The sequence below is a fragment of the Pyxicephalus adspersus genome, chromosome 6, assembly GCF_032062135.1.
Source record: "Pyxicephalus adspersus chromosome 6, UCB_Pads_2.0, whole genome shotgun sequence".
NCBI classification, from domain to species: Eukaryota; Metazoa; Chordata; class Amphibia; order Anura; family Pyxicephalidae; genus Pyxicephalus; species Pyxicephalus adspersus.
In genome coordinates, this window is record NC_092863.1 from 76,643,974 (window position 1) to 76,655,942 (window position 11,969).

Here is an 11,969-nt window from a genome sequence, read left to right on the forward strand (position 1 = left end):
TTTTACAAGGGGATATAAATCTTCATTTGAGATTTTTGTCCATCAGACAAGATGTGCCATTCTTCAATTGTCCAGTTCTGGTGATTCAGTGCCTAGTTCTGTAGCCGCTCTCATATTCTGCTGTTAGAGATGTCCTTTTCAGATTGTTGTACGGAGTGCATTACATAGTACTTATCACTTTGTGTTGGTTGCCCATGATAAAGCCTAACTAAACCCAAAATTAAAAAATTGGGACCAGGCAGAAGAGACAGGTGTTGTCCATTCTGCAATAAAATAACCTAACTTGTCTGACTACAATTTTTAATTGCATTCATCTGTTTTTCAGACCTGGCAGAGCACAGTGACCAATCAAGAAGGAATGCTTATTGCAGAAAGAACTTCACCTGTCCTTTTCTGCAATAAAGCCCTGTCTGAGCACAAACATTGAAAGCTTAGTTTCTGGTGTATAGCTTGCACCTGTCTGTGAGCCCACATAAGTGCTAAAACCTATGGGATCTCCTATGGTAAGTACATACAAAGACTGTGGGGAACTGCATTGGCAGAACTTATACTATCTGATGATATCAAGTATGTTTTTGTCTTTTTGTTGGATTTCCTTAAAACCTGTTAGGATGTATCTCTAGGTAAAACCCTCATCTTAGTTGTGAACAGGCTAGGGAAGGGTTATATCATCTGCCACGTTTTATTCATGTTTGTGATCCTATTAGGTGTAAAATCTAAAAGTTTTAGAGTTACTCAGTGCATGAGGGGATAAGTTCCAATGGGAACATCTATCCTGGGGCCAACTGTCCATGAGGTGAATTACTCTTGCTTTCTAACTTCGCCAATGCTACAAAAACAACATGGGGTTTTTTACCTCTCATGCTAAAAGTAAATGTGCACCTTAACAGATAACAGAAAGCAGCTTTTGCTGCAAAGCTCGCTTTATTCCAGAGCTGTATTTCCTTTTTGCCACTAGCAGTCTGCTTGGTTTAGTGTCAGCATTATTCAACTCTTCTACTCATTCTTCTGGGTGTATGCCTTCCCATCCTGTGATTGGTCAGTGAGGGAAAAGCAGCACAGTGATGAGCTCATCCTTCTGCCACTCTGCTTTTGTCAGCACATGAACTGATTGGCTCCTAATGCTGCCTATAACTGACATCATCTGATCTCTGCTGTACAAATTCAGGTACTTAAACTGCTTGCATTAAAAAGACTTTTTCTTTATTAATCAATCTAATGATTCAATCAAATTAAATAAAAACCTTGTGGAACACAACAGGTTAAAGGAGCATAGTACAAAGAAAAAAGAACAAAACGAGCAGATTACAAAACACATGTGTCTAATTGTTAAGCATTTAATTAGGACAATCACACTCAACTCCTTCCTTTGGGGATTTATCTTTCCTTCTAAACAGCTTTATTCAATTTAATACATGAAAGATGGCTTTGCACATTCAGCGGAGTATGAAATGATCACTTAACGTGGTTGATTTCCCTGTCCGTTGTCTCCACAGTCCTAAATAAACAAATGTAGCAGCTGATTACTGACACTGAGCATTTTTCTCCCCTCTGTCTCCCATCACTAGAAGGTTGGAGAAACACGCCAGGCGGCCGAAGCAATTCCTTCTGCATGGCAGCGTTCTCCTGGCATGCAAGCTGGGAGAGGCCAATACTGAGAAGAACCTGCTGACAACGCTGTCGCTGACCTCACGCAGCTTTTCTAAAAAACCGCCATCATACACAAGGTGATATTCAGAGGTGCAGATGACACAGCATGGCTTGCTGATTTACAAGAAAGGGCCACACGAGAGCTGCACATTACTTCCACTTGTCCAGCTTTAAACTGCAACATGCAGTGCTAAGGGCTGTATGTCAGGTGGTTGCCTGCCCAGGTGCTCCCCTAACTGCCCCTAGTATATTAAGGTTGCTGGACCCCTTCCGCCTTCCATAGGAAGGGTAGTAAACCATACAGGGTAAGGACCTTCACAATTCCCAGGCACTGGGACAGGTAAGCTTACCACATTCCTTGTGCTACTCATATAGAGGAGTGGAGGCTCTATTTTACAGGGGGTAGACGGGGTTGTGGGTGCATGGAGACCAAAATTGTATGCCTTTAGGGGCTCCCTAAGCAACTTGCTTATGTCACTTATACTTAGCATGGTCCTGGCTTAGGTAATGACTGCTGCATCTTCTCAGTGTAGATACCGACATTTAGTTTAACTCAGTGGTGTCAAACTGAAATACACAGAGGGCCAAAATTAAAAACTTAGACAAAGTCGCGTACCAACCTTGAAATTTATTGAATAAATTTTTCCTTCTCAGATATAAAACCTTTTCATATGGAAATGAGGTTTTGCTTAACATTCAATCTGGAACAAGCTTATAATAGAGAAAAAGGCATAAATATATATTTTTTTAATTTTATTTAGGAAAAAATCTTATGCCCTTTATTTGTAGCCTTCTAAATTAATTTTCAATGGTAACCTTTTTGCACAGACTAACAATAATAATGTATGACAATATTCTTCTATTAAAACCCAACTATTCAAGTCCATGCCTTTGGAGTAGCAAGAAAAAGCTAAGGGGGAGTGCTGCAAATTCCAGACACGGCCAAAGCGGAGCTAAATCTGAGTGGCCCACCGCTCCAACTCCTTCAATAAAATAGCTCAGCTACTAAAATTCACGGCATTATTTGCGTCTATAAAACAGTCCAATGTGGGGCCACGCATAGGCAGAGAGCCCGCTGGTCTATAGAGGCGAGTGATGGCGGTGCTATTTTAATGCAGCGGTGGGCCAGCTGCAGTTCATATTTAGCATTCCTTCGGGGGCAAAAAAAGGACGTTGGGGGGCCAGATTTGGCACCGGGCCAGAGTTTGACACCCCTGGTTTAACTAATCATAGCAATGGCCTACATGGCAACCATGGCCGTCTGCCTGTCTACCCATCAGCTGGGACTATTCTTGTATTCATGGGCCAGTGTAACAACCCAGGGAGTACACTGCTGCCACTCTGCATGTTGATAGCAGCTGCAATAGGACACCTTCCAAATGGCAGTACCTGTGCTCTGCCCTGGGAATGCCACTGCATCAAAGGCTTCTTGTACTCATATATAAACCAAGTCCTTAAATGTACCTCAATGATATTGTATTTTAAACCTCAGTTTTAACTCTGGTTGCAGAGTACATTGGGGACTTGTGCTGGGAAGAAGGTTCAGAGTTGGGAATTGGTAAAGCTACTACTCCCTCTGCAGCCATTGTGTCCCTTCCATGAAGCTGCTTCCCATGGCATCATTAGGACTAGCTAATGTGTTGCTGCAAGGCAGAATGATGGTACAGAAGAGCTGAAACTACTACTAGCCTGAATAATGCTGCAAGTAGGAAGAACATGCAGACAGGCATTGGGTGAATGAAGAAGACCTGATAGCTGGAACAAAGAGAAGTAGCTATAAAAATGAATTGGTTTATATTTGAGTATATATTGTAGCTACCAATTACCCTTCTTGGCAGTGGAAAAAACTCCTTTTTTGTCTCCGCTCTTCATCTCCTTGCAGGAATGTCATGGATAACAATTCAAGAGGCTGTCAGACATAAAGCGTGGCAGTTGCATCAGGAAATTTATTAGCACAAAGTTCTACTAAAATGGCTGCTTGTTTGGTGATATTTACATGATCAATTTAAAGCAAATATGACAACTATATACACAGATAACATATAAATGAGAGAAGTTTTACTTGCCACAGGATTTCTATCTCTGCCCATCCAGTCCAAAGATTGGCCTTTGCCACACAGCTTCTTTCACTGATTTCATTAAACAATAAATACATTTAATATTTATTAATGAATAATTTCATATCTGCCTCATAGCTTTGTCTTGGTATTTCATCACAAGTTTATTATTGGAGCTCCAAAGTTGTGGCTTCCAGACTCATCCTTCCATAATGACCTAGCCGGGTCTGACAAGTTTTAAAGAATATCCAAACCCAAGAACATAAACATAATATATTCAGCCATACAGTCTAGTGTGACAATTATTTTAGTCTTATGCTGAACTGAGGAGGTTTAGTATTTTGATGTCTTTTAAATGTGGTCTGTGACTTGGGAGATCTCTTCTCATGTCATGTATCCTTGATGCTTCTTAACACAACTGGAATTTAGGAAGTATCTCCCCACGTCCTGTGTGACAGCTAATAGACAGAACAGGAAGTGAGGGTGAAACTTTCCTAAATTTCTGTTGAAGTAAGTAAGCAGCCTAGGAACTTCTGTCAGGATTTTATTGCTCTGTAAGATATATAACTTGCCATATGTAAAAACGATCCTAAAAACTTCCTAAGAACAGCAGGAGAAGAAAAATCATTTTTAAAGTTTGACATATTTAAATCCCAGCTCATAAATAAAATAGCAGTACCACATCCCATATATATATGGAACAAATAAAAATAATGCATGGGACTCTTTAGGCACTGAAATCTTGTCATCATCAAATACACAGAACAAAAAAAACAATCCATATTGTGTATAAAGGTAAAAGACATAAAAAATTATTAAAAATAGATATTAAAAAATATTTTGGGCTGTTATTGAACAGCCATATTGACCCTAATATGTAAGGATAATATACAAAAATTGCTTGTTTTATATAACTAAATCATAGAAAGCCAAAAAGGAATTAAAAAGTCCTTATTTATTCTTTTTAAGTTCACCAGAATCTTAGCTGATTAGATATATTGATCCAGACAGAGGAGAATTGGGACCTTATGGCCTTTCAACATATTTCTGGAAGGCCACATAAAGGGTTAATTAAAATATATTACATATTGAGCACAAACTTACTTAATATGATTCATGAATGGCAACTGTTGGGGGAGTCTTTAGGGGACACACAACTTGGGAACTCGTCAAAAAAACTATTGTTAGGCATCCAATGTGTTCTGATAGGAAAATGTGACACAGTGGTATCAGGGACAGATTTGTACTTTTTTTCTCCCCTAGGCCAACTAGCTTTTGCTTCAGGGGTGAATATGAGAGGGTGGCCATATAGATAGTAGTAGGTTGGTGGAAACCATGATGGCTGTGGGCAAAACAGCCCTAGGATAAGCATTTTATGTATTTTAATGGTAATATTACAGCCACAATAACAAATGGCACCCCTGGGGGCTGTAACACCCTAGGCCCTCACCTAGATGGCAATGAGAGAAATCTGGTCCTGGGTAGGATAATCTGACCGACCCTCATGCCATAGGAGCTTCAGATTTGGTGAGAAACTCTCTAAGAGTTTTTTTTTTTAATTCTAAAAGACTGCTGACACTGCAGCTTCCCTCATTAGAGCACGGGAAGTGTACCAGCTGATTGTAATAAATCAGAAACTCCCATTCAGAATTATTTAGCAAAGTATATGCAAAACAAAAAGATGTTTCTGTATCTCAGATGCTTCCCAATATAACAGAAAGTTAGAAATATCTACTCACATTCTATTTGACAGATATCAGACAGAACAAGCCTAAAACACGGATTGTATTGCAGTCTGATGAACCTGATGAATGGCCCCCAAACATGTGCCTAAGTGATGGATTTATGGATAGCAGAAAAAGAAAAATCTACTAAACACACACACACACACACACACAACAAGTAGAGTTACACTTTAAAGTCTGACAGAGGGTCTAACATTTTGCTGGATCTGGAACACAGTATTGGTCTTTGAGTTTTAGACAAATATATATGAACACAAGTTATTGACAACCTTATGAGATAAAGCAGAATGATCAATAGAAACAAAGAGATTCTAGTAATTGTCAAACGGATAAATTGGAAAGTTAAAGGTTTGCAGTTAAACAGTGTGACTGCGGAGAAATGTCTGCACTGTGAAATCATTTGACAGTTGTAATGGAAAAAGTTTTCCAATTTCCATTAGACACAATTTTGCTATTATCATTACAGTTAAAATAACACTACCTACAAAACCACTAAAACAATAGACACATGACAGGCACTGAAAAATATAAGGTTACCCGATCTATTTAGCCATTCCCTCATTCAACACATTTGGCTTTTCTTGGCTCTGCAGTGCAGGGAAGTGGTATGTCCTGTGGAATGTACTGTAGGTTGAGTACAAAATGTAACTCTGCTGGTTACAAAAATTTGACTGGATATGAAAGATGTGGGTTTGATGTGAATGTAGCTGTGGCATTCTATGTTTGCTTTCATTGTCTAATTCAGATTTGTTAAAAAGCAGCTGAAAGTGTATGCCACTTCCTAAATACGGGGAAGAATTGGATGGTGCTGTATAGCAGAAAGACAAGAAGAAAACAGAGCACAAAATATGTTTCCTGTGTGCTTGGTATGTGAGAATATAGCTAAAATGGACCTGAAAAGTGAAGTTGTATTATGGTATAAGGAACGTCTCAAATTTGAAGGCAGAACCCATAAAAATAAATTATTATTACAATAAAAAATAGTTGTTTACTGCAAATCTGTAAAGGGCCTTCCTGTCTCATAAGCTAGGTATTTTTGTGTTTGGGTACACTCTTTTGGCTCTTGGAATATCAATCCAAACATTGTATGTGTAGATTGCCATGTCAGTGTGTTTCAATCATTTATTCCAATTATTATTGTTATTATTAATATTATTAATAAACAGGATTTCTATAGCGCCAACATCTTATGCAGCACTGTACTTAAAAGAGGGGTAGCAAATGACAGACAGTGACACAGAAGGAGGAGAGGACCCTGCCCCAAAGAGCTTACAATCTAGGAGGTGAGGGAAGTCTCCCACAATAAGAGGGGAGATATGGAGTGATGGGAAGTAGTGAAGACTTGGTAAAGAAATCTCCCCTTATCCATCCAACAAGCCAGGTTAAGAATAGCTAAAAAATGTCCACACTGCACCAGTTCATGGAATCACCAGAATATTAAAGATATATATGAGATCCATTTGGTCTGAACAAGCCTAGTTGTGGTTCCTGAGAACTTGTAGCACAATGACTCCCTAGATATAGTGCATGAGATAACTGATGTATTTATGATTATTCTAGATAAGATCATTCTATACCATGTTTATATTTGTTTGTTTTTTGTGATGACATTTGACCACTATCTGTTCATTGTTGTAATGGTATATTTTATTCCTATGCAAATAAAGAATGTTCAACATTATTTATATTATAAAGTGCTGAAATTTATTTATATATATATATATATAATTTTTTTTTTTTTATTGGCTACATGACAGTTTTACAGAGAACGATGGTGGAAGGGTTAGTCATATCCATTAATCTGATAAAACAAAAAGATTATGACCCAGGGTTGGTAGAGATCAGGCAGCTTCCTATCAGTGTGCTGTGTCCTGATGTAGAACTGATAACTAATGCGTGTATACCCTGCTAATGCACTGTGTTCAGCAGCTCTTATCTGCAGTTTGTTTTTGGAGCAGTTAATATGCACATGATTGCAGATTAGTGCAATGATCAGGTAACCTCTCTTATCTCTTCTTAATATTCTGCAATGTATTTTCATTTCCAAGGTTGCCAGGAGATAATGTGTGTAAATAATGTGTATTCCCAAACCTGTTGAGTAAAAATTTGACTAATCATTGCGTCAAAACTCTGCAAGTGCGTTACATCCTCATGGTGGTCTTGGCTAAGTTGCAATAGTATGGATAGACCTAGTCCTTCTATGAATACTGTATGTAAAATAGCAGCTAACATGTGAATTACAGAGAGGAGTACTTAGTCTCATAAATGGAAGAGGTTAAACACTGAAGGTTGGCATGTATTAAATATTGCATTTTGTACATTACATAGGTTCTTCCTTATGTCTGATTATACTAAGCAGAGTAAAGCCTAAAGCCTAATAATTAAACTAATATATGCCCCCAGCTAAACTATTGCTCTGTCTAGGCTTTCTCTACATGTAATTGTAACTCTTAACTTCTAAACATATGTTTACCAAAGCAAACCAAATTTAACTATGATGATGAAAAATTATTCATTGGCTAATTACAAAGTACAGAAATAATGAATATGGCAGCTCTACCCCAACAAAGCATATGCCATCATCTACATTTACACACCATTCCCAGAATACAACACTCGCACATGCACTCCAGAGTTCTGCACACACGTACCAATCAAGGGGTATGGGTAAAAACACATGGAAATGTAGTTTTGAATGCTACCTATTGTAAGGAAACTTATTATGTACTTGAATATAAATAATTTTATAAAAATTGTATTCTTCTTTGAGTAGATTGAAATGAAAGATTACCAATAAAGCATTATATATGCAGATACATATGAAAGCCCCATAACACATATATACATGTACTGGGTGAAAAGTGACAGAACTGCCTGCCTGTTCTCTTTGCAATGAGTAGCATGCACCCATATGAGGTCTCAGCAAGCTAACTCTTCTTGTAGTTTGTAGTGGTTGGTTGGGTAACCTTCCAGTATACTTTCCTTACGTTTTGTTATTTTTGTAGGTTTACAAATTTTATAGATTCATACATTCATCTGTTTTTGCAGATTTTCTAATATGCAGGTACTATATATATCTGCTAATCTATGGTACACGGTCTCAAAAGATAAATCTCCTAATGTTTATTTAGTAAAGGTTCCCATATGGATTAAATGCCTAGCTTTAAATGACTGTAGTTTGAACAATCCCATCTAAAACACTATTCTCTTTTTATATCTGATAATACAAAGGTATACATACCGGGTGATGCGGACAATTTAGCAAGCATTTTTTATTATGTAGTATAGTAAGTATAATGCAGACCACATTCAGTATATCAATGTAGTATTGTTGGTGGACTATGCTATTTACATTGATAAAAAGATTGCAGCACAATTTCTGGAATTGACAGGTCTATCCATGTATTTGCTTTTCCTCCTCTGGAAGAAGAACCATATTGTAATTTCAATTGCAATTAACCTCACTTAACTGCATCACAAAGTGATTGTCAAACACAATGGCCAACACTTAAAAACCCATAGAAGTTAAAATTTTTTGACAGCAAATCTAAAAGGGGCCTTAAAGTGGCAATAATGTTTCTCTGTCACGTGTTGTGCTCCAATGGCGTCCACAACTGACCATTTCAACCCCATTAAGCAGGTATAATCCAGCCACCATGTAGAAACTCATCCCATGAAAATCCATAAAGCCATGGATGGAGCAAATACCTGTAGATAGAAAGTGGCTGCAAGGAATTGTCAGATGATCAGAAGCACAGACATTCAACAAGAGGATGAAAAAGGTCATAATAAGTTTACTAAACAAAGACATGGAAATTAGTAAAAAACACTGAAACAGTAAGGCTACATGCACATGTGCAATAATTGTCCTTAGAAAACGAATGATTAACGACCAATCAGCGATTATTCACAATTATTTTGAACGATTGTATTGTGCACAATTCTGTACATGCTGTAACCATACGATTGTTCAAATATAATCCACCAATGTACACACGCTAGATGTGATTGTTTGAACGATGCAGGAAGTGACATATGTACAGGAGAAAGTGTATCATAGAACCATCCACGATCAATGACCGACTGTACACACAATAGATAGCGAACAATCGTCGCCCTATCAGATCATTTCGTTTCCAGTGAAATTCCTCGTTTATTGGAGTCGTTGGCCAGCCGTTCACTTTTTTTTGTTAATTATCGGACGATGGGTCGTTAGTCGTTCCTTTCCAACGATAATTATTGCACGTGTGTACGTGGCCTAAGTTGCAGTTCTACAGATCCCCAGCAGGGGTCTTTATGATAAGTAGGTGTAGGGGGTTGAACGGGAAATTTTGTGGGTAACAGGTAACACCTATAATATAAACTTTTATTAAATGTCCACTTAAAATATGGAAAATATCTAATGACCCCTGAGGTTCTATAAACTACAATTGTAATGGATATTTTTCTTTATCTGTTTATCTCTCCTATATCTCCTCCTGCATGCATCATTAGCATACTGTTAAAATCATTACAAACCACATGACGCAGCATGCCCGTTGTCTGATTCCTAAAAACAACCAAATGAATTATATTGTTCTATTTCTCCTTGCTCATATTTATATTTCATCGTAATTTGAAATCCAGCTGTTTGCGATAAGGAATCTCATCCACATATCTTCACAAAAAAGGTCACTATTTTATTTGACTTGCACAAGTAAGAACTATTTTTTAAGCAAACATTGATGTGGAATTCATGTCAAATAACCGTTATAAAATGTTTAGGTTTGATAAAAGATGTTCTGCTAGATAGAGCTGTCATAAATCTGTCTCTTCCCCTTTTGGCTATATATACCACTGACTGCTCGAAGGAAAGGTTTGTGTTGATTTATACTGATTTATTTTTTTGGCCATTGTTCTGCCTATGGAAACTTGTATGTTTTACATTAGACAGAAGTGTATTCCAATGATTTATATGAAATGATTCTCAACATGTTGCAATCCCTTCCTAAGAAAAGATACTTCATATGACCTCTCAGGGACATGTATATGTTCTCTGCTCTGTTTACTTGTCCTATAAACACGGAATCATTTGTTTTTAAGCTAAACATAAAAAACAAATAAGCTATATAAAACCCATCTTTTGTTTTTCTATGCGTGTAACATTTTGAGCTCTTGTGTAGTTAGTTGAGATGTGAACCAGTGGTGGAGATGGGTTAAGTAATGTATGGGGTATTTTGACCACAGGCTAAAGAAATGGGGTGCAGTCCTGAAATTTGGACATAAATGGTACATTGGCTGGTCTGAAAGAAACATCACTGAGCTTTGAATGTATAAAGCTGGTCCTCACTTCTTGTAGCTCCCTAAATGCTTTCCAAAGCAATGGCTGTGCTTTACACTGAGAACCACTTTGTGACACACGTGTAAAATTCACAATATGCTTGCATCTCCTCTAATTCTATCTCTTGCAGCAATTGGCAGGTGTCAGCAACTCCTAAAGCATGCCAAACACCCTAATTCAAGTCAGTGGAAGTGCTATGTAAATGTGCTTAAAATTAGTTACCATTTAGAATGCTTTTATAGGGTGCTAAAGACAGACAGACTCTGCAGAATTGGAACAAAAAGTATTTGTGGAGCTTCATGAAGCGCCTTTAAACATTTTATCAAAATGTATCTGAAACACATCCAGAAGGTGTCCTAATGCAACTGGTGGTTAGTGGACCACTGGTGGTCCATGAGAAAATTTTGGTGGTCCCCAGAAAAATTTGGACATTATTTGCAATTTTTCTGTTACTATTAATAATGAAACACAAATAATATTCTAATAAATTCTGAATGTCAAGTTTTACCTTCATATTGCACTACTAGAGATGGAAAAACAAGGGAGGTGCAGCGTGACGTCAGTGTAGTTTTAAGTTGTATGAGGCAACCAATGCCAAGCCGGACGCTTCAGTATTGTTTCCACCATTACAACAGTCACCCCGCTCCATGAATACTGATTCTCATCCGATTGTTTTATTTTATTTGTTTGTTTCTCTGATGCTCTTTTAGGTAAGTATGACCTTAACTGTGTATTTTCTTTACCTGTTATATTTATTGGCATCAAATTGTTTGACTTTGATAACTATCATTTTCTGTTCGGTCTTAGTTTCTAATAAAATAAGTCCATAATGAGTGAGAAAAACCAAACAAATATTTTGCATTTCTTTAGTATTACGATTTAGTATTAGTATTTAGTATTACGAAACATAATACAACTAATGATAATAGTAACAATAGTATAACTTAACCGTGAGCTGATCAATGAATAGGAGCCTCCACTGTCCTTATCAGGCACCATTAGGAAGATCATTATTTTACAAATGTAAAAAATTTCATATTAACCACCTGAGCGTTACACTGAGGTCTAGATTTCTGTACCAAAAGTGATCCACTGTTTTTCATGAAAATTTTTTTTAAATTGTAGACCTGTAACTTACAGAAATATGTCCGAACAGGGGTTCTAGTAGATAATATGAATATAAAAAATGTATTTACT